Source organism: Antechinus flavipes, chromosome 3 (assembly GCF_016432865.1).
Source record: "Antechinus flavipes isolate AdamAnt ecotype Samford, QLD, Australia chromosome 3, AdamAnt_v2, whole genome shotgun sequence".
Taxonomy (NCBI): Eukaryota; Metazoa; Chordata; class Mammalia; order Dasyuromorphia; family Dasyuridae; genus Antechinus; species Antechinus flavipes.
The window spans coordinates 211,827,780-211,852,456 of NC_067400.1; the positions used below are offsets into that span (position 1 = coordinate 211,827,780).

General features: G+C 36.8%; 1 protein-coding gene across 2 annotated transcripts in view; it reads right to left on the reverse strand.

Moving 5' to 3' along the window:
• CLCN4 (chloride voltage-gated channel 4) overlaps nucleotides 1-24,677 on the reverse strand; it is a 113,657-nt gene that overhangs the window by 87,281 nt on the left and 1,699 nt on the right. For both annotated transcript variants that reach the window (XM_051984541.1, XM_051984542.1), the window contains exon 2: nucleotides 23,544-23,860. The gene's annotated coding sequence lies outside the window, so the exon portion shown is untranslated. The remainder of the gene's footprint in view (nucleotides 1-23,543; nucleotides 23,861-24,677) is intronic.

The following is a 24,677-nucleotide window of genomic DNA, read 5'->3' on the forward strand; positions in this document are numbered from 1 at the left end:
TATACCTGGATTTCAGCAAAACACCTGATAATGTTTTTAGTAGTATCATTATGAAAAATAGACAGATGGAGGCTAAACAATAATACAGTTAGGTTGAATGACTGGACCCCAAAAAAAAAAAAAAATCGTTAAGAGGCTAAGGTCAATTGGAAGGAAAGTTCTGCATTGTTGGTGGAACTGTGAATACATCCAGCCATTCTGGAGAGCAATTTGGAACTATGCTCAAAAAGTTTTCAAACTGTGCATACCCTTTGATCCAGCAGTGCTACTACTGGGCTTATACCCCAAAGAGATACTAAAGAAGGGAAAGGGACCTGTATGTGCCAAAATGTTTGTGGCAGCCCTGTTTGTAGTGGCTAGAAGCTGGAAAATGAATGGATGCCCATCAATTGGAGAATGGTTGAGTAAATTGTGGTATATGGAAGGAAAGTTCTAGAGGGGATTTATCTTTGAGCTTAGTTTATTCAACACAGGATGAGTGAATAATAACTGTGCTATTATTGGAGAAACAAATATAAAAGTCCCTCACTACAAGGAGCTTACATTCTAATAGAGGGAAACACATTTAGGGAAGCAGAAGCTAGAGAAAGGAATTTTACTCTGGAAAATCACAGGGAGTACAAAATGGTGCCCTAGGTTCTTACCCGCCATGCTCATAGAACAAGAAAAAAAAGGAGTCAGTGGAGTGGAAAAAATACAAGAATGGCAACAAGACAAAGAGTAAGATGCTCATTAAGTCCATAGTTTTTGGTAGATGATTAAATGGGATAAGAAACATGGCCTCGGGCTGGCTATATATATATATATACATATATAGTAGGTTTTAGGAATTTTTACTGATTTGCCCCATAATCAGGAGAGACAAGTCCCAGGGCAAAGTGTCACAGATAATTTCTAGAAATTATCTGGAAAAGAAGTCCCAAAGGTCACTCTTTCTGGGGGACATTAGCAGAGCAAATACCAAAATGCCCTTTGCTGGGTAAATTTTGTTTTCTTAGTAGATAGGTAGACATTCTTATCAAAAACTTGGATAAAGGCCTCCATGACATTTTTAGGTTTTCAGATTTCATGAAGCTAGGAAAGGTACAGAGTAAGAGAAGTAGAGAAGGAAGATTCAGGGAACGAAGGAAAGAAAAAGGGAAGAGGGAGGAAACATATTAAGTACCTACTATATGCCAGGTATAGTGCATTTCTCATTTGATCTTCACAACAACTCTGGGAAGTGCTTGTATTTACCATTCCCATTTTACAATTAAAAAAACTAATTTATCTCTAGAGATAAAATGACTTTCCCAGAATCAAACAGCTAGTTAGTGTCAGGGCAGATCTTCCTGGCTCCAAGCCAATTGCTCTACCTACAAAATCACCTAGTGTCCTCTAAGATAGGATAATTAATACTTTAAAAAGAAGGTTCAGGATTCAAAAAAGATATTGACAAGCTAGCGTAATGAATCAAATCAATAGATCTGGTGAAATATAAATTCTACAAAACTTATTTTAAAAATAATTTCAAGAGACTGGGGTAGGAAACTGTGTGAAAAAAAATGTAAAATTTTAATGGAATGAAAGATCAATAATTAGATTTAAAGAGATAGAATATTCAGTGAGAGTTATAGCATTCAGAATGAGAGAGGCCATAGGCTGTCTGTTATTGTTGTTATATAGTTGCTTTTCAGTCCTATTCAATTCTGTCACAATCTCGGCAAAGATACTGGAGTGGTCATTTCCTTCTTAGACTCATTTACCGGACAAGGAAACTGAGGCAAACAAAGTGTCTAAGACTGAATTTGAACTCAGGACTTTCAGAGTTCCTGGCATTATCTATCTGAGTCACTCAGACCCTACTTGGAATACTTATTGTGAACTTGAGACTATGCTATAATATGAGAATTGTTTGAAAGAAGTGAAGATGGTCAGACTGGAGAAGATTTAGAACAGTCGTTCTCAACCTTTTTGGTCTCAAAACCCCCTTACTGTTAAAAAATGATTTAAGAACATCTCCAAAGAACTTCTATGTGAGTTATGCCTATTGATATTTACGATATTAGAAATTAAAACAGCATTACTATAAAAAGTTTTGACTTTACTCAACCCCTGAAAGCATTCTGAAGATCCTCAAAGATCTCCAAACCATTTTTCAACCTATAATGGATTAGAATTCCCTAGCTCAAGCAATCTACCAGCTTCAATCTCCCCAGAAGAGAAGATTACCAGGATGTCCTTAATAACTGGCACAACAGTTTAATGTGGGAAACTGACAGCCAGCGGTCCCAGAGAATGGAATGAAGAATAATGGGTAGCATTTGCAGAAAAGTAGATTTCAGTTTGATGAAAAGAAATCAGTACTGTCCAAAAACAGAATAGCCTTCCACAGGAAGTAATAGGTTATTTGCCTTCCCTGGAAGGCTTCAGGAAAAGGCTAGACTGATGACTTGTCAGACATGTTACAAAGGGAATGCCTTCATAGGCATAAGATGAACTAGATTAGTAATTTCTTAACCTGAGACATATCTATTCATAAAATCTGTGGACAGATTTCAGGGAGCTCATGAAATTAGATAAGAAAAAAATTTAACCTTTATTTTCACAGAAAACTTTTTCCAGATTGCCAAAGGGATCCACAACACTTCCCACCCTCCCCCACCACACACACACAAAAAACTTATACTATGTAAACTCCAAGGTTCCTTCCAATGAATGTTGAGGTCTCAATAATAGAGAAAAGTTGATTCAAGTATCTTATTTATTATTAACAAACAAACAAAAAATAAGATCTCATATTCTCTATATCTTTTGGTCAATGTGTTACTCTGAGGACATGGTCTTCCTTAAAAAATAACATGAAAAAAGCTTTCCTTCATGTTTTTCATCAAATGTATTTTTAAAGTTTGCACAATAAGCTTTACTAACTTAAAACTAGATTAAGACTTTTGGGACATTGTTTACATACTTATAAAGATTTTGTGGAAATGACAAAGTAGAGATAATCTCCTGAACTGCTTTTTGCATATGTGATAATAATATGTATGAGTCTTCCCTTTCTTTTGAAATTTTATTCTATTAGATATTGTTAAATTAGATATTATTAGAATTGTTAAAATAAATCACTAAATTCGTTTTGTTTGACTATACATATTTCTAACAGGGGTTTTATTTTTCTTCCTTTTTCAACTTGGAGGAAGGACAGGATGGGAGGGAAAAGTATAATTTTGAAAATAAAATTTTCATTCTTTTAAAAAATAAATGTCTATTTTAGTACTTCCAGGAAAAATATCTGTATATATTTGTTGGAAGCAGCCACTCCTCCCAACTTACTCCTTTTTTTAACTTTTTTTTTTCCTTTTTTGGACAGGACTTATGATTTTATTGGTGAAAGGATTTCCTGAAAGGAAATTCCTTTATCAATCCAGACAAGGAAATTCCTTTATCAATCCAGACTGAAAACTGTTTTGCAATTTAGACATTGCTTGGACCACTGAGAAGTTAAGAATTTTGCCCAAAGTAAGCCAGCCAGTTTGTGTCTCTATATCTTTTGGTCAATGTGTTACTCTGAGGACATGGTCTTCCTTAGAAAATAACATGAAAAAAGCTTTCCTTCATGTTTTTCATCAAATTTATTTTTAAAGTTTGCACAATAAGCTTTACTAACTTAAAACTAGATTAACACTTCTGGGACATTGTTTACATACTTATAAAGATTTTGTGGAGACAAGAAAGTAGAGACAAGAAGTAAACAGATCTTCCTGATTCTGAAGAATCTAGTTCTTTATTTACTTATCATATTATTCATTTATTATATTTATTATATTATGCCATGAAGTAACTTCACCTTTCTAAGTATCTTTCCTACTGAGGTATAGTATCCAAAAATAGTATCATTGATGATTATAAGAGACTGATATAAAAATGATAGCAAATGAGAACCATTTGGAGTCTATTTGTTGTCCTCCTATTTCACCTCTAAAGGTGATCAGAATGACTTTTGGGAATTTTCTTGGCAAAGATATAGGAGTGGTTTGTCATTTCCTATTCCAGCTCAGTTTACAGATGAGGAAGAGTTGACTGATTTACCAAGTCATACAGCTAGTAAGTGTCTACGACCAGATTTGAATTAGAAAAGATGAGACTTCCCAAAAACTGCAGGTCCAACACTCTACCTACTTATCTACCTAACTACCCTAATGTTAAGGATATGAAAATGAAAAATGACACTGTTGCTGCCCATCAGGAAGTTAAATCTAACAGATAAGATATGGCCCTTACACAAGTAAATATGAACAAAGATAAAAATATTTTATAGGCAAAAGAGAGGTGTAGATAGAGCAAAAGAATTTAAGGAGATATTTACTAGAGATTAATTTTTGTCCTTAAAAGAATTATAACTGATATATTTGGAACCTGCCTTACTGTTCATTTCAAATTTCAAGAATATTGAAAAAACAATAAAGACAACTAATTATTATTTGAAATCTGATTCTGATCAAGAAAGAGAATCTCTTTACCAAAGTAAAATCATGGAAACCTTAAAAGAAAATGATCATAATATCTCACATTTCATGATAAATAAAAAAGGGAAATTCCAGGCTCAGTCTGATATGTACAAGAGCCTTTAAAAATAGTGAATTTTAAAAAAAAAATTTGAAAAAGAACAGGAAGGAAAAGACACTTTAGGGGAAGCCAGCTTATAATGCCCTCAAACACAAATAATTCTGAGCATGATAAAAAGAGGAAGCTGTTTAGGGACTGATTTCACTGCCCAACAATCATCTAACATATCCCACTTTCTGATGAAAAGGTAACCCTTCTCTTCACCAAACTTAAGGTTTCCACTTGTATAACTGATACTAAGCCCTTCCAAATCCTCCAAGCATTTGTCCTCACAATTATATCCACTCCCATCCCCATTTTCATTTTCTCCCTGCTACAATATTCCCACTTCAAGTTTTTAAAAATCAAGAAAAAAGTAGGATTTGGTATTTTAAATGACACTTAAATGAAGGATCTATGGCAGAATACATTTTTCCTCTTGGCTGGCTGATCGCGCTAGACTCGAGAGAAACGACTCTGCTGCAGAGAACACTTTTGGGATTTCAGTGGAGCTACGCCAGAAGCCCTCTCTCCGTGGCAAGTTGGTGCTGGGCTCCCCAGAAGGAGATAAGAGAGATCTTCCATCTCTGTTGGAGACAGAAGAAGGCAGAGGCAGAGGCTGAAGGACAGAACCTTTGGATTTGGAGACATCCGAAGGGCTCTAAGCCTCTAAACCGGCTGTGCCCAGAGAAGAACAAACTCCAACATTTGAACTCTAACATTTGGCGCCCAAGCGTGGGAACCAAGGACCCTACTTTCACAAGAAGTCTCCAGTGACCAGGAACTGAGTGAGTACAACCTTTTTTGGCTGAAATGGGACAGATCCTAGGTAAAGATTCTCCATCCCCCACCCCAACCCCCCCAACCCCAGACCCACCCAGGAGTGGTGCTATAGAAAGCCTGCTTAAGCTGATAGAAGATCAAGGGCTACTTGTAACTTGGGGACAAGCAGCTAGACTTCTGGCTACATTAAAACGCACCTCCCCTTGGCTCTTAGAGGAAGAGAAAATCTCTCTAAAAAACTGGGCATTGGTTGGTCAACAGCTCTCCGCATATTACAATGAAAACGGTCCTCGTTCAGTTTCCATTGAAGTATTTTTTTTATATAATACGATACAGATAGCCTTAAAATACCGTACTTGTTCTAGGAAAAAAGGAAAAAACTCTAGGAATAGCCAAAGGGGGAAGCCTGAGATAAAGGAGGAAGACAAAGAACAGATTAATGGCCATATCCCCACAGGGCAGGGAGACTTAAGTGAGGCTCAAGGGTGGGGTGAATCTGAGGCAGCCTCAGCCCCACCTGAGGAGCAGGTAATTGACTTTCCTTCATCAACTCCACCCTCCTGGATGGAGGGAGGAGGGGTAGTGGGGGGGGCAGTGACAGCAACAGCACCTCCCCCCCAGCATCCAGCACCTCCCCCCCAGTATCCAGCACCTCCTCCCCAGCATCCAGCACCTCCCCCCCGGCATCCAGCACCTCCCCCCCAGCATCCAGCTGCTCCTTTGACTAGATTGCAAAAGGGACTAATTAAGGCCAGAGAAGAAGGGAAAAATGTAGCAGAATTTCAACACCACATTTTTCCTGTAATTCAACAGTTTAATTCTTCAGGTCAAGAAAGTAGAAGATACTCACCTTTTGATATAGAAATCCTCAAAGACCTGAAAAAAGCTTGCACTCTTTATGGGGCTACATCAGCTTATGTTAAGATGCTATTACAAAATTTGTCTTTTGAAATCTTGACCCCTAATGACTGGAAATCGATAGCAAAAATATGCCTAGAACCTGGACAGAACTACTTGTGGCTTTCTGAATATAGTGAGCTCTGTAGGATACAAGCCCAACAAAATATTCAAAGTGGAGTTCATACTGCAATCACCTGTGACCTACTAACAGGTACAGGTCCTTATGCAGATGTCGCAGCACAAATTGGTTATTCTGTAGCAGCATATCAGCAAATTGCTGATAATGCTATCAAAGCGTGGGCTTCTCTTCACAATAAAGACGACAAAGGGGGGGCCTTCACAAAAATAACACAAGGGCCAAATGAACCCTTCGCTGACTTTGTGGACGCTTGCAGACAGCTATCATAAGAACAAATGGAGAAAATGCAATAACAGACATCTTGATAAGGCAACTTGCTAAGGAAAATGCTAATGAGGTTTGCAGAAGAATTATACTAGGACTGCGCAAGGATGCTCCTTTAGAGGAACTCATAAGACGCTGTGCCACAGTGGACACAGGTGCCTTTTATAGCCAGGCTATGATGCAGACTTCCTAAAATCCAAACATGAGAAGACAGAATCCCTCTTGGCAAGGGACTTCCAGAGAGACTCGTAGATGCTTTCAGTGTGGAAAAGTAGGACATCTGAAAGCTCAATGTTGGTATAGAGATAGAATGGGAAGACAAGGTGGGAGAACAAGACCCCAAACCCCATGTCCAAAATGCAACAGAGGCTTCCATTGGGCCTCAGAATGCAGACAGATTCAGGGAAACGGGATGAGGGGCCCAGCCCCAGGGCCCAAGGCAAAAAACACTTGGGGCATGATGGCAGCCAATGGTGCACCCAGAGAGTGCCTAGAAGTCCAGTACCCAGACATGACCAATCAACCAGAAAGCCATATGATGGGAGAAGGGGATTACACAGTCAACCAGCCAGGAAGCAACCTGATGGCAGAAGGGAATTACAATTGGGGAGAATAGAGCTGTATGCAGCTGGGACAACTGAGATACCCCCTGGAGAGGTGAAATCTGTTCCTCTCCAGCCTATGGATCCCTTACCTCCAGGCACAGTAGGCTTGACCATTTCACCTCCTTGTATGTACAAAACAGTGTCTATCCACACACTGATGTGGGAAACTGGGGAATGTGTAGATAATATCCCAGTCACTAATACAGGTAGACAATGTGTGACTTATCACCCAGGAGATGTAGTAGCATCAGGTTTACTCATACAGAATCCTAATAAGCAGCCTCGTGATAGTCACCCAGGTTCTGACTCCAGACCACAAAAACCAGAAATATACTGGACAGCAGCAGTAACGGCTGACCGACCTATGCTCACTATCTATATAAATGGCCTACCATTGGAAGGATTGGTAGACACAGGTGCAGATCGTACAGTTATTAGAGGTGCCAGTTGGCCCAGTCACTGGCCAAAGATTAAAGCAGATACCTATATGTCTGGAGTAGGAGGATCAATAGCAGCTGAAGTTAGTGCTGCCCCTATGAGATGGACTTTTGAAGGCAAAACAGGAGTTTTTACTCCTTTTATAGTTGAAAAAATCCCCATCAATCTGTGGGGAAGAGACGTTTTACAACAATTGGGGTTAAAAATGAGTACTTCGGTTTTTTAAGCAGGGCTGCTGTTGAAGGCCTGCCAACACTAAACAGAGACATTAAGACACTCCTCCAACAAAAGAAAGGGGGAGCCACGGGTAACCCTAGAGAACTTCTAAATTTAGTTCTCTATACCATTAATTTTTTAATCTTTGATAAAGATGCACTGGCTCCAGCAGACAGGTTTTATAACCCACCAGAAGAGCAGTGTCCAGTGCGAGCAGCTCCACTATCTTTAAATAATCGCCAGGTGATGTGGAGAGACCCAGAAAGTGGTGAATGGAAGGGACCAGATAGACTAACTGCTTGGGGAGAGGATTTGCTTGCATCTCTACAGGTGGAGAAGGAATCAGATGGGTGCCTACGAGCCGCATTCGCCTTGTCCATCGCAGAAAGATGGAGCAGACCCTTGAAACAAAGGAGAAGACCCAAGAAATATCGGGTGGTTCTGTTGCTGATTGTGCTCATAAGAATTATTAGATTCCTGGCACATGAACTAATGGACAATGGAATCCTATTGGACTGTTTCTAGGACTTATGGACATGTGTAAATTTTCAGATTGATTCTTGTTATTTGTTACATTACTACTAGCCTGTGTTATATTGCTATGTGCTCATGTAAATTATGTATAATGCCTCCCATATTGATGGATTTATGTATACCATGTATATCTGTTACAAAGTTCTGGCCCATATTGATGGATTTATGTGTACCCCCTCAGAAACCCCCTATGTTTTAAAACAAAAGAAAGGGGGAGATGTTGGAATCCTTACTAACTGCTAAGTAATTAGAGTTGATCTAATCTTACAAGAAGTTGTTTTGGCCAGAACCTGAAACAAGGTACTAAGTAGAACTAATCAAGACAAGGCTTGTGTTCCCACCTTTACTCATTGGACTCCACAAGTATGCTAGCTTCACAAAGTACACTTTCTAACTTCAAGAGAGTTCACACCTCCCTTAAAGTCATTGGGCCAGAGAGCACTATGGGAGAAAACCCATAATCCCATTCTCTCAGAAGAGGCAGATAAAAAGCCAGCGATGAAGGATCTATGGCAGAATACATTTTTCCTCTTGGCTGGCTGATCGCGCTAGACTCGAGAGAAACGACTCTGCTGCAGAGAACACTTTTGGGATTTCAGTGGAGCTACGCCAGAAGCCCTCTCTCCGTGGCAAGTTGGTGCTGGGCTCCCCAGAAGGAGATAAGAGAGATCTTCCATCTCTGTTGGAGACAGAAGAAGGCAGAGGCAGAGGCTGAAGGACAGAACCTTTGGATTTGGAGACATCCGAAGGGCTCTAAGCCTCTAAACCGGCTGTGCCCAGAGAAGAACAAACTCCAACATTTGAACTCTAACACTTAAATATCTATTAAAATCTATGGAAAATTGTGAATGGTAAATACAAATATTATATAGAATATTAGTGTAATTATATTAAAATATTAGAATTATGTCATTCTAATTATGTTAAAATAGTAGAATAGCATATTAAATGACATTCTAATGGAATTCTAAATTCCATTACTACCTTTAAGGATGGCACTGTTCTCAAAATAAAAATGAATGTTAATAGTATGTTAATAAAAAACTAAAAGCTGGCAAGTCATAAGATTGAGGCAAGAAGAGAGGTGATAATGTGAAAGAAGAGCCTCAAATTTGAGGGGAGGAAATTTAAAACCTTAAAACGGGACAACGTTGCTATTAAAAACAACCAGCTTCCCTTAAGTGTCTCCTCCATCCCTTCACTTATTCCTTCAAACTCAATCTTTCCTTTCTACACTAAACTCATACTTTATCTGTCTATATAAATAAATATCTATATTCATCATCTCTACTTTCTCTCATTTTACTCATTTCTAAGCTCTTGTAAATTGGTTTTAAATCTCATCTCAAGGAAAACTATTCTTGCCAAAAGTTACCAGTGATCTCTTAATTGTCTTATCTGATGGCCTTTCCTCTATCTTCATTCTCAACAGTATTTGACACCCACTTACTTCTCAATACAATCTTCTCTTCTCTTTAAGTTATTGTGACACAAACACTCTGGATTCTCTGCCTCTCTAGCCAATCCTCACTCAGTTGCCTTTGTTGGTTCATCATTATAAGCCCACTACCTAGGGGTGCTGTCCCAGGCTTTATTCCTAGGCTCTTTCATCTGTTAATCTCATTGGCTCTCATGGATTCAACAAATTCCATGGATTCAATAACCATCTCTAGCCAAAAAATTCTAGTTCTATATATTCAATTCTATTATCTCTCCTGAAATCCAAACCTGCATTATAAACTTCTTGTTTAATCATTTTTCAGTCCTGGTTGACCCCATTTGGGATTTTCCTGGCAAAGATATTGGAATGGTTTGTTATTTGCTTCTTCAGTTCATTTTAGAGATGAGGAAACTGAAGAATAATTAAATGACTTGCCCGGACACTAGAAAGTGTCTGATGCTGTATTTGAACTCAGGAAGAGGAGTCTTTATGACTTTCAGTCTCAGCACTCTATCCACTGTGGCACCTTATTGCTCTTATATTAAAACTATTTGTTGAGTTCCATGGACAATTCAAACTCCACATATCTAAAACTGAGTTCATTATCTGTCTCCTTCACCCTAACCTTACCCCTATTCTGAATTTCCTTATTTGTCAAGGTCACTGATGAGTTCAGGGTAGCAATTCCTAGTTCGCAATAAATATTTTATGAATTCCCAATGGCCATTCTCTTTGGCAAAAAATAGGTTTATTTAGGAGAAGAGGTTACAGACAAAATAAGAGGTAAAATAAGGCATCAGGAGTGACAAATATGAAATAGAATTGGAAGAGGATTAGGGTTATCAAAAAGTGGACCAAGAAAAGGAGTTTGGAAGAATCCATTGGAGGAATATGCCATGAGGTGAAAATACACCATTGATTGGCAGGTTAAATCCTCTGTTTTATATAATAAGACTCCATTAAAGAAAAAGCACTATGACGGGAGGTGAAGGAAAGAAGGAAAGAGAGACAGAAAGAGAGAGAGAGACAGACAAGAGACAGAACCTCATAATAGGCTTAGCACTGAAAAGAACTTAGCAAAGATCATCATGAGCAGATCTTTTGTAGGGAAAATACAGCTATGAGGGTTTCTCAAGACCAGAGAAGAATATGGTAGTTCAGAGGGGATAATTAAATGAAATACCAGGAGATCAGGTCTCAGACTTGTCTAAAAGATACTTTAATCAATATCTCAAAAGCTGTTTAAAGATGCTCAAAAGCTTGAAGGATAGACAATGGAAATTGATAAAGAATTCCATCCTCAAGGAGATAATCTGGGAATTGGTTATAACTGATAAAGCCAGGTGAACTTCTTCCCAATGGGGAAGAGAGTTAAGTCCACATTAGTCACTAACCTTTTCCAATTATCTAGGTTCACAACCTTGAAATCATCTTCCTACCTTCATTCTTCTACCTCCACATCTCTCACATCTGTCCCTTTCTTTCATACAGCCCCCACACTAATTAAGGCTTCCATTGCTTCTCTCTTTGGACTTTTCCAACAGATCCTTTGATTAAGCCCATCCCTTCTAATTCCCCCTCCCTTTCTCCAATCCATCTTTCACACAGTTGCCAAATTAAAAATATATGTGTGTATATATATGGTTGTACATGAAACTATAAAGTTATTACATAGAATTTGCTCTCTATACATACTTCTATACTTCACTCTATACATATTTCTCTTTATCTGTTCATTCTCTGGATGCAGAAAGCATCTACCTTCATAGATCCTTTATAGATAATTTGAATATTTATAACAGTCAAAATTACTTGCTCAAAGTCAGTCTTAAGACAATATTGCAATACTGTTCTCGGTTCTCTTCATTTCTCGGTTCTGTTCATTTTTTTTCATTATTTAATGCAAGTTTATCCATGTTTTTTTAAGATGACCAAGCTCATCATTATAGCACAATAGTACTCCATTATATACCACAACTTATTCAGGCATCCCCCAACTGACAGGCATCCCATCACAAAGAGAGTTGCTATCCATATTTTAGAACAGAAGTTCTCTTCCTTCTTCCTAATTATCTCTGCAAATAGACCTAATAATGGTATTGCTGGGTCAAAGGGTTTAGGCAGTTTAAAAATTCTTTGGGCATAATTCAAGACTGTTCTCAAAATTCCTGGATTAGTTCCAAAGTCAAGTCCAACAAACAGGTCTGACCAGGTCACTCCACTTTCAATAAACTTCTGAGGTTCCCTTCGACTCCAAGGATCAAATACAAACTCACCTGTTTTGAGGTTACAGGCCTTTATGACCAGGCTATTATATATTACTATTCTTCATGTACTCTTTGATCTAGTCAAAATGGAAATCTTAGTGTTCTTTATATTTTTGCACCTTATCTCCCATTTCTATCACTCATGAAAAAGAACACATATCTTCTTGACCTTTGTTTCTTAGAATTCCTACTTTCTTTCAAAGCTCAATTCAAACAATACTTTCTACCTAAGGTCTTTCCTTATTCCCCTCTCCCAGCTGATAATGGGTCACTATGAAATTACCTTATATTTGTTTCACATGTATTTTCTATACTTATATATAAATATTTATATTTAATATAAATATAATAAAAAATAAATAAATTAAATAAATATAAACTGTCTTTCTTGATTGAATCTAAGCACCTTTCTATTTCATTACAGTCTTTAGATGCTTAATACAATACCTGGCACAGAACAAGTATTGAATAAATGTTTCCTAATTAGATATGTTTTGGATTAAATAGCTTATGAGTGCCCAAGTGATTCTGATTCACCCAAGTGAAATTTAAAATGATACATGCAAGGCAGCTTTGTGGTGCACTGCATTATTCAGCTCCATTATCACATCAATTCAGCTACCCTAGGAATTAAATAACTTTGTTGATTACTCAACAAACAGTTGTTTGGTTGTGGTTTTATTTTTTTATTTTAATTTATTTTGTTCAAAAAAAAACAAAACAAAACAAAGTAGATAGAGTACCAACCCTTTAGTCAGGAGGACCCGAGTTCAAATCTGGTCTCAGACACTTAACCCTTTCTAGCAGTGTAATCTTGGGCAATTCACTTAACCCCAATTGCCTCAGCAAAAATAAAAAAAATAAATGATGCATGAAAGTTCCCAATTTATAAACCTCACTTATCAATGAAAAAGAAGGAACCAGCTTCTCCTCTTCTCTTTCTTCTTTCTCCCGTGTTACAGGGATTCTCTGGGACCTAGAAGGAGATCTATGTTCAAATCTGGATCCTGACATAGGTCAAGTGGCACAGTGAAAAAAAAATTACGTATTTGGAATCAGTTTCAGTTGTGTCTAACTCTTGGTGACTACCATTTGAGGTTTTCTTAACAAAGATACTGAGTGATTTATCATTTCCTTCTCTAGATAATTTTAGGGATAAGGAAACTGGGGCAAATGGAGTTATGTGACTTGCCCAACTAAGATCACCCAGCTCAGAATTTGAACTCAGGAAGATAAACATTCCTGATCCTAGACCCACTGGTCTATCTACTGCACCACTCTGGAGTCAGAAGAACAGGATTCAAGTCCCATCTCTTCTATGTCCTACCCGTATGATATTTGGCAAAGCATTTATGCTTACTGGACCCCAATTTCTTCACCCAGATAATGAAGGAGGAAATGACCTCTAAATTCCCTTCTAGTTCTAAATCTTTGATTCAGTATAAGCATTCCAAACTCAAGCTCCATTATCACATCAATTCAGCTACCCTAGGAATTAAATAACTTTGTTGATTACTCAACAAACAGTTGTTTGGTTGTGGTTTTATTTTTTTATTTTAATTTATTTTGTTCAAAAAAAAACAAAACAAAACAAAGTAGATAGAGTACCAACCCTTTAGTCAGGAGGACCCGAGTTCAAATCTGGTCTCAGACACTTAACCCTTTCTAGCAGTGTAATCTTGGGCAATTCACTTAACCCCAATTGCCTCAGCAAAAATAAAAAAAAAATGATGCATGAAAGTTCCCAATTTATAAACCTCACTTATCAATGAAAAAGAAGGAACCAGCTTCTCCTCTTCTCTTTCTTCTTTCTCCCGTGTTACAGGGATTCTCTGGGACCTAGAAGGAGATCTATCTTCAAATCTGGATCCTGACATAGGTCAAGTGGCACAGTGAAAAAAAAATTACGTATTTGGAATCAGTTTCAGTTGTGTCTAACTCTTGGTGACTACCATTTGAGGTTTTCTTAACAAAGATACTGAGTGATTTATCATTTCCTTCTCTAGATAATTTTAGGGATAAGGAAACTGGGGCAAATGGAGTTATGTGACTTGCCCAACTAAGATCACCCAGCTCAGAATTTGAACTCAGGAAGATAAACATTCCTGATCCTAGACCCACTGGTCTATCTACTGCACCACTCTGGAGTCAGAAGAACAGGATTCAAGTCCCATCTCTTCTATGTCCTACCCGTATGATATTTGGCAAAGCATTTATGCTTACTGGACCCCAATTTCTTCACCCAGATAATGAAGGAGGAAATGACCTCTAAATTCCCTTCTAGTTCTAAATCTTTGATTCAGTATAAGCATTCCAAACTCAAGCTTCATTATCACATCAATTCAGCTACCTTAGGAATTAAATAACTTTGTTGATTACTCAACAAACAGTTGTTTGGTTGTGGTTTTATTTTTTTATTTTAATTTATTTTCTTCAAAAAAAAAAAAACAGAATAAGAAAAACAGAAAAGGAATACAAAAAAAAAAAAAAAGAAGAAGAAGAACAGAACATCGCAGAGTATTCAAAATATACAATAAAAAATTACCAGCTGAAGAAAGGATATATAATAGTAGAAGAAATTATATTCATGATTATCTATCTTTTCTTTACTTCCTTGTAGACTGCTCTTTTGTTTTCTGTTGCATATTTTTTTTTTACTTTATTCTATTTTTTTCCCTTTCAACTCCTATCTTCCCCAAGCAGGCAAAAATATATTTATCTTTACATATATATATACAGACACACACAAACCCACCTCCACACATATATACATATTTCCTATCTCTGCTAACTCATTGTTTTAATTCTGCTCTTTAATTTGCCTTGCCATTACTTAATATCCCCCCATCCATGGATCCCTCCCTTGTCTTCTACCTCCACTTTCTGCTTCCCCTTCTGCCCATCCCTTGCCCCTTATTTTTTTTTTTTTAAATAGATTTTGGAAGGTGATATATCCTTCACAGCATATATGTACTGTTGCCTATTTAACCCATTCCCAATGTGAGTAAGTTTTTAGAACTATGAGTCCCCCTACCCACTAATAGACATTAGCCCCTATATCTATTCTTCCTCTGCACCTCGTTTGTATAACATAATTACTATTTTACCTTTATTCTGTCCCAATCTTTGTTTTGAGCTACTCAAAGCTGATGTCAATTTTAAATATATGGTATGCATTTCCATGTAAAAAAACAACTTGTCAATGTTTAAGTTTCGAAAAACTGATCTTTGATATTGGCTCTTATGTTAAATTTTCTATTGAGTTTGAGTGTGTTGATAGAAAGTCCTGAAAATCCGCAAATTTGTTGAATGTCCATTTTTTTTCTCATCCTATAATATGAATAATTTTGGTGGATATGATCTTCTTGGCCACAGACCTGGTATTTTTTGATTACTGGTATATATGATTCCAGGACCTGCAGTCTTTTATTATAGCTGCTGATAAGCCCTGAATAATTCTAATTGTAGCTCCAATATAACTGAATATTTTTTCCCTTGTTTCTTGCGAAATTTTCTCTTTGATCTGCGGGGGTTTCAAAATTTAGCAATAATATTCCAATGTGTTTTCCACAAAAGATCTCTTTGAGAGGGTAATACATTATTTTCTATTTCTATTTTCCCCTCATGTTCTATCACTCCAAGACAATTTTCTTGGATTATTTTTTATATTATTGTGTCAAGGTTCTTTTTTTGTTCACAACTTTCAGGCAGTACAATTGTTCTTTTATATTCTCTTCTTGATCTGTTCTCTAGATCTGTTGTTTTTTAATAAGAAGTTTCACATCCTGTTCTATTTTTTCCATTCTTTACATTCTGTTTTGTTATTTCTTGGTCTCTTGTAGCTTCACTGGCTTCCCCCTGCCCAGTACTAATTTTCATCTTTGAGACTCTATATCACCTTTTCTAGTTGGTTCTAATTTTTTTTCATAAATTTGTTTTTCTTGGATTGTGTGTATGTTTTGTTGCTTTTCCTCAATGTCTCTTATCTGATTTTTAAATTCTTTTTTTGAGTTCTATAAATTCTCTCTGGACAGGGAGCTATTTAACATTACTCTTTGAGGTAGAAGGTTTTTTTTTTTACTTCACTGTCCTCCTCTGAATATGAATTCTAGTCTTCCCTATTCCCATGGTAAATTTCTATAGTTCAGTTCTTTTTTCTTTGCTGGTTGGATTTTTGTTTCTTTCTTTCTTTCTTTTTTTTTAAATGAGAAGTATTAGTATAATCATCTCCTATCATGGGGTGGAGGATGATGCCTCTGACTTCCCTTCAGGTCTCCCCTCTGACCAGGAACCCCAAACTCCCCCCTCCTGCAGGTGCTCCCAGCATCCCTGACCCACTGCCTCTGCACTCACTAGGGGGCTGGTTCCTTCTTGCCCAGAGCTGTGTCTCTGTTGCACAGTTGAGCCTAGCCTTGGTTCCTTCAGTCTTCCCAGATGGAGATCCCCAAATGTGCACATAGGCCCAGCAGGAGGCAGCCAAACTCAGCTAGCCCCAGGAGTCCCCAACTTGGTGTTTCTGTGGAGCTAGCCTTTCTTCTGATTTTGCTGGGTTGTACAAGAAGTACCCCAGTTCTGCCCCAAGTCTTCTTTCATTTTTCAGTCTAGTTTACCCTGAGGCACAAATTTGTTCTGCTTGTGAGGGAAATTTACCAACCTACTGGGCCATCTTCCCAGAATCCTCCTCCTTGGTTGGATTTTGATAGGAAAATGAATTCTTTACAAACACACTTTCAGGGAAGATTGATGGATGGATGGGAGGAAAGACAATATTTGGGGATGGGGGGGAAAGGGAGAGACTATTTGTATTGAGAGAGAAAACTGAACCTAGATCCAAATCCTACCTCCAAAATTTGATAGCTTTACAACCATGGGCAAGTTGTTCAATTTCTCTGAAATTCATTTTCTTCATTTATCAAATGGAAATAATTGCATCTTGCTCACAGGGCCGTTAAGAGTATCAAATAAGATAATGCATATTTATATATGCTTGCAAGTTCCTTTGGAGATTTGCAAACCTTGAAGTGATAGCATGTGTGTGCAAAAACATATATGTAATAGTTACTATGTTAAAATGACAGTACGTATGCATCTATATGCAAATTGTGTACTTATACATACATATAGATGTATTTACATCTATATGTGTGTACGCTGTGTGTGTGCACAAATGTGTGCATGTATGATTGTTTCTGTGCATAGAAATAAATGCATATGTATGTACATCCACAATGCTATGATAATTGACTCTTTGTACCAATACATTATAAAAGAGCTATTATTAAAGTTATGGCATATATGTGTATATATGTAAATTTGCAAGTATATGTACAATTCTCTATGTATACAAGTGTGTTCCTATGCATGGCTATAATATATGTACACACATGTTGTTATTATCAGCTGTCTGTTGGTTATTGACCTTAATTCTCAAAGAGAATCAAAATGATATCATTATTTTAGACTTAAGTTACAGTATATACAACAAGTTCAGAATGTTCTACCACAGGTCTGACAAAAATAGTCCCGAGAAACATTTGGGGTGGATTCTTTAACTCTGCATCTTGAGTTTCTTTGAGCTAATTCAATTCTGCTTTGGTCATAGAGCCAGTGTCATCAATTCTAAAGTTCTTCAACTGCCACTCATTTCCACACTCAAGCAAATAATTAGCTAGGGATAAATGAGATTATCTAAATGAAATAATACTTGTCTTGAGAGGGGGGAAATAAGGTAAAAAGGGAGAAAAGTTTGAAACACAAAGTCTTATAAGAATGAATGTTGAAAACTATCTACATATATTTGGGGAAATAAAATACTACTGAGAAAAAAAAAAAAAGAAGAATCAGACTGAAATCAGCAGGGCTGGAAACACACCTTATAATCTCTAGGCTATAGAATATTTTAGAACTTCCTGGACTCATAGAGTTTGGCTCAATTGCCCATTTAAACAAGGTAAAAAATGGTAAATTCTGTACCTCATCAATTAAGTTATTAGTTTCAAAAGCTACTTCAAAAAAACATAACTGCTCTCAGAAGAAACATATTTCTATACATACAAACTCTAGTTTCTAAAGACTAATCCAACCAATTCTTCTAGAAGTTAAAACTAAAGGAAATATGGATTTTTCCTACTGTGTCAAACAAATGGAAGAAAATTAAAAAGTAAAAGGGGAAACATAAGCCACAGAAGTCAATTTCCAAGAAAAATGGAGTTAACTCTTGGGTATGTCAATCACTATTTATTAAACATGCATTATGTGTCAGGTGTTGTGCTAAGGGCTAGACATATGTAAATGTGCTTGCCCTCTTTTAATAAATTCCTATTTAAACCTGCACATATCAGCTTCCTGCCAGGAAAGTAAACTACTTCTGTTTGAATTCTGTTAGGAAGATTCAGATCATGTGAAAAAAATTAGGTAGCAAACACTGAGGTCCTTTCTAGGCTAATCTGTCAAGAATTTAAACTCTACATCAGAGAGCACAACTCCAATGGGCTGGCTGCCATGCTGTTTAAATATCAAACATATTTGCCTAAAAGCCTATTTTATGGAAAACCCACACAAACCAGACATTCCCACCTGGTTGTCAGAAAAGGGGATCCAAGGACACTCTCAAAGCCTCTCTAAAGAATTTTGGTATCCAGAAAAAGAACACTGGGAGTGTTGGACTACAACATAGCATTTCCACTCTTCTTATTATTGTTTGCTTGCATTTTTGTTTTTTCTTCTCAGGTTATTTTTACCTTCTTTCTAAATCTGATCTGTCTTGTGCAGCAAGATAACTGTATATGTATACATATTTTGTACTTAACATATACTTTAACATATTTAACATGTATGGGACTACCTGTCATCTAGGGCAAGGGGTGGAGGGAAGGAGGGAGAAAATTGAAACAGAAGTTTTTGCTAGGGTCAATGTTGAAAAATTACCCATACGTACATTTTGTATACAAAAAGCTATAATAAAAAAAATTAAAAAAAAAAGAATTTTGGTATTAACTGTGAGACTTCAGAGACATGTGTTATGCAATATCAGCAAAGCAGAATTGCAATAGATAGAATCACAAATTTAGAGGCATCGCCGCTCCAATTTTTTATATGACTATTTGTACGGGTTCTAGGTGGTAAAGCCTTTCGAGCTCATACTGGTCTAATTAATCACAAATGGTCACAACATTATGATATCATTGGTCTGCTTCAGAAATTCTGGGTGGACAAAGGTTTGCTTTGGTTTTATTTGTTTGCATGTGATCTCCCCAGTTAGATAGTAAGTTTCTTGAAGGCAAGAATGCTGATTTTTTTTATTTGTTTTTTTTTTTTTAAACCCTATTTTTATCTCCAGTGCTTAGCATATTACCTGGCACTTTACAAGTGCTTAATAACTGTTTACTGAATGAATGACATTTAAGTTTTGTTTACAAAACAAACAATATTGATATATTTATTTCATAAATCGGTATCAAGGCATCAGGAAACCCTCTGAAAAAAGAAAGAAAAAAAAAAGAAAGAAAAGAAAGAAATCTACTAAGTCCTGGGCCCTCCTTCCTTAAGTTCTCCTTACCCACCTCAACATGGCTTGAAGAACCTGGCTTCCCAAAAACAAAGCCAATGCTACCTAACTGCAAAGACTTTGCCCATAAGCCTGGCAATGGACCACACATGTGTTGTCAGAGAACCAGCCTAAATAAATTCAGAGAGGCTCACTAATCAATGGTTTGCTCCAGAGTGGTACATTTTTCAAATATAGCAATTCTCAAAAATGTTCCACTAAAGTACATCAAATAAGGATATGAATCGTGTCAATGGAAGGACTAGCCCCACTGACAAAAACCATAAATCTTTGAAATATTGTTATTTAAAGTAAAATTATGACGTATAAATGGCTTGAAGCAAATTCCAAGTTAATAAAAAATAAAAGGATTCTTTGTGCAGAGGTAAGATCCTCCAGATGTTACTGTTTATGCATGAAATTATGCTGTGCATTAATGCCTATAACAATAATAATAAATGATTAACATTTATATAGGACCTACTATGTGTTCAAAAAGAAACTTGGGTTTTTAAATTTTTGTTCTGTTTTGTTTTATTTAGTAAAAATAATCTTTTTCAGCTTCTAATTTGTTAGCATATACTTAAAAGTTTTAATTGTAAGAATTTGTAAAGCAGGCCCAGCAGAATTGCCCAAGATCACACTACTAGCCTTTTCTCACAAGCCTCATTTATCAGGGAATGACTGGAGGGAAGTTTCCTCATTCTTTCTAACAATGAAACCAGAGGCCCAGTTCCTAACCCTTAGCACTATAAGGGAATTGGAAATTCTAGATAAGAGATTCTTCCAGATAATTCCAGATAATTTTGCACACTATTTGTAACCTTTTTTTGTTGGGAATGTTCCCTCTTAGAGCTCATTCAGAACATAATTTAACTCTCCTGACAACTCACATTACTTCCCTTCCTGCACATCCAGGCAATTTACAATCCAGGCAAATTATCCTCTTGCTGTATTCCTCATAAGTAGCCCTCTATTTTTTTCAATCTCCTATCTTCATACTTTTCATAGGTTGGTTCCCATACAGGGATACACCCTTTCCCTTCATGTTCCCCTCTTAGAATCCCTAATGACATACCCAGTATGACAAGTACCATCTTCTAGATGAAGACCCTTTTCTAATTTCCCTCAGTTGGCCCTACACAAAATGTATTTGTGTGTATTTTTGCATTTACTATATATATTGCAGTTCATTTGTCTTCAATCCATCATGACCCATGGAATATACTATCTGTCCATTTTTCTTGGCAAAAATACTAGGGTGGCTTGCTGTTTCCTTCTTGAGGGGGTTAAGCCAAATAGAGGTTGTCTTTCCCAGGGTCACATAGCTAAATGACCAAGGCTGAATTTAAATTCAGATCTCCACTTCAGGACCCCAGTTCTATCCACTGAGCTGCTAAATACATGGGTGCCTGTCTCTTTTACATATACATGAACATACACACACATGCCCTAATAGTTCCTAGAGGGCAGAAACCGTCTCTGTTATCTCTACATGGTACTACTACATTTCTAGCATGTACCTACTACATTTCTTGTTGCTTTTGTTGTTGAGTCATTTCAATCATGTGACCAACTTTTCATGACCCCTTTTGGAGTTTTCTTGGCAAAGATACAGAGTGGTTTGCTCTAGCTTATTTAATGGATGGGTGACTGGAGAAGGTTTTTAACTCTAAAAACAGAATTTAAAAACTTGCCCAGAGTCACAGAGCTAATGAGTGTCTGAGACTGAATTTGAACTATGGGTTTCCTGTCTCGAAGCCCCAGTATTCTAGCTACTGCTCCTCAACTATGTACAATTTATTACAATGGTCTAGTAAAGGTACTAATGTACTCTGCCTTTCCCCAGTAATGTCTTCAAGAACTACTGAACCATATGGCATAATATTTAAGTGTATAGGACCCATAATAAAGACATGAATAAAACTTTTTTTCAATGCTGTGCAATGTTATATTGTTTAAAAGTGTTAGAGTTTAGGATCATATTCTGGCTCTGACTCTTTTTAGCTCTGTGATCTCACTCACTTTATCTCAGGCTCCCACATAGTAAAAAGAGATAATAATACTTGACCTATTTATTTCACTGAGTCCTTAAGAAGTGTTTTGTAATTCTTAAATGTTTACCTCCCTTGATGGAGTAGATTAATTTCTCAAAACGTATGTTTGCATAAATCAAATTTGTCCAAGCCATTTCAAGGACATGTTCAAAACACAAGAAAATCTGGGATCTGGCTATTTAAAGATGAATCCTTTTGCAAAGTGGAATTTAATCTTTATGCAAATATAGATTTTCATACATAGTTTATACCTGTTTTTTCAGGTGGTGGTCAGCCTGGCAACAATTTCAATCTTTCAGGATAGTCCCAAGTTAGGAAATAAGTAAAAATGTCCCAAATCCTAATTCAATTTACTTTTTCTAAAAAGAAAGCATCTTTCCACTTCAGTAGATTGGAAATGAAAGCAATGGGGGCAAAAATCATTTTGAGTTGTATAGACATACTCATCTCTTTATAAATATTTAAGACTGTGGGAATTTCTAAAGGGCTGCTTTGCTAAACCAGTAGACACATTTCATACAGCAATGTAAAACACTGTATTGAATTTCCCTAATTAGACTTTTCACAGGCAAATAGTTATTTTTCAGCTGCCTTGATGAAGAAACAGACACAGAATTTTAAACAAAAGCTAAAGCTCTGAAAGTATATTTTTAAAATCACCCCCTGTCGTGCTAAGTGAAGTCACCTGACCCCACCCCCACCCCTACACTGGCAGCTGAGTCATAGCCCCTTCTTCCTCTGGCAATCCCTCCACTTTCACCCCAACTTCCATTCAGTCCTTAAAAAAAGAAGAGAGAGCTAGAGTATTTTATTAATCAATTTTGTGTTTTTCCTCCCAATAAAAACCAGTTTAATCTTAGAAATGCTGCCACTGTTATCCCTCCCACAATCAGAACCCAAAGTTCCTAGAATTGGGGGGATTTATTCTGAGAAACTACATTTCTAAAACTCAGCTATTTTATCAAGCAAATCAACACTGATCCAGGAGGAACATTTTTATTCTAAAGTAGCTCCCGCTAAACTAAAAAATCCTGCAAGAAAAATCAGGTTTCAAAAAAACTACAGAATGAAAAAAGGGCTCTAAAGGGTTAACCAACAGGAAGTTTCCATGTTTCTGCAAGTCTTGGCCTAGATGAAATTTTGGGAGCTAAAAGCTGATTTAAGGGGGAAAAATTAGCAATAGCATTTTGTTCAATTGCTCATTTTTAAACTCTAAAACAGCCTGGAAATATTTTACATGTTAGCAGAACAGACTAGGTCTGTTCCCCATTTTTGTCCTTGTAATTGCAATCTTTTCATTTCTCAATGAAGAAGGCCTTTCCTTCTTCTATTTTTTTTTTTTTTTTTTTTTTTTTTTAGGAAGTGAGCCAAGACATCAAAAGCTATATAACCCAGCACTCCTTGCCTGCCTATCTTTTGCATTGCCAGGAAAGGAGTTTCCAGGAAGGGAATGAATACATAACCTATCCCCGCCCCCACTCTTACCCCGACTACTTTCTCCAAGACACCCGAATAATGGGTCTTAATCAACCCCCAGCTCCATTTGGCAAAACCTCTGCTGGAGGCGCCAGGTAGGAGATCCCTGCTCTTCCAGCAGACATCCAGGGACACCTGCATTCCCTCTGTTCCTAAAGCCTTCCCCTGCACAAAGTGACAAGACCCAGCTCTTCCTAACTGTGCACAATAACACAGAAAGATAGGCAGGGGAAACGGGAACAAAAACAAAAGCCAAAACACACTGAGGTTTTGGAAATGAGGCCTCTTACCTGCAATGCAACATCGCTTAGCCTAGCCCCACGGATAGAGAGAGCATCCTTTCTCTAGGGCTACGGCTGCCAACGCAGGAATGACGTCATGGGGAGGGAGCAGGGAGAGTCACGTGACCGAGTCTTCCTTCCAGTGTCTCTAGGAGAAACGCGGAGACTGACACGCTTCGAATCCTCCCAGATCAATAAGAAGTAGTCATAAAAGGGGTTCCTTGTTTTGATTTTGGTTTGTTTGTTTCTTTTTTCCTCTCACTAAGCCTTTTTCGAGCTGTTAGGCTGAAATCCTCTGGATCACTCTTTTTGCAATCAACTGTTTGCTATAATTTACAAAAAAAGGGAAAAAAGCAATTATTTTTGAGCCTGTAAATTTAAATTCTCAGGTCAAACTATGCTTTTCAAGTGAAGCAAGTGAAAGCATTACTTCTCAAGATCACAAGTCAACATGCATTTATGAAGTACTGCAAAATACTAGGGATTCAAAGAGAGGTAAAGACAAACAAAATGAAATGCCTTATTTTGGAGAAAAAAGTGTATGTTAATCAGTTTTCATAGTCATATTAAATGTGGTTTCATATTAAGATTAATATGAAACCAAAGATATGATAAGCATGCATTCATTCAGCTTTTTAGATCTCTAATATCTTCATTTGAAGCCCATTCCTGTTGCAATACTGCATTAATTATAACAATAGAATAATTCTTTCAATAGTAAATATTTCTATGTGAGCACATGATAAAAATACACATACATGCATGTAATACATATATGTATAAATATATAAATATAATTATCTCTCAAAGATCTCTGATATCTTCATTTGAAGTCCATTCCTGTTGCAATACTGCATTAATTATAACAATAGAATAATTCTTTCAATAGTAAATATTTCTATGTGAGCACATGATTAAAAATACACATACATGCATGTAATACATATATGTATAAATATATAAATATAGGTATCTCTCATAGATCTCTGATATCTTCATTTGAAGCCCATTCCTGTTGCAATACTGCATTAATTATAACAATAGAATAATTCTTTCAACAGTAAATATTTCTATGTAAGCACATGATAAAAATACACATACATACATGCAATACATTTTTATCTTAATTTTAAGTTACAAATC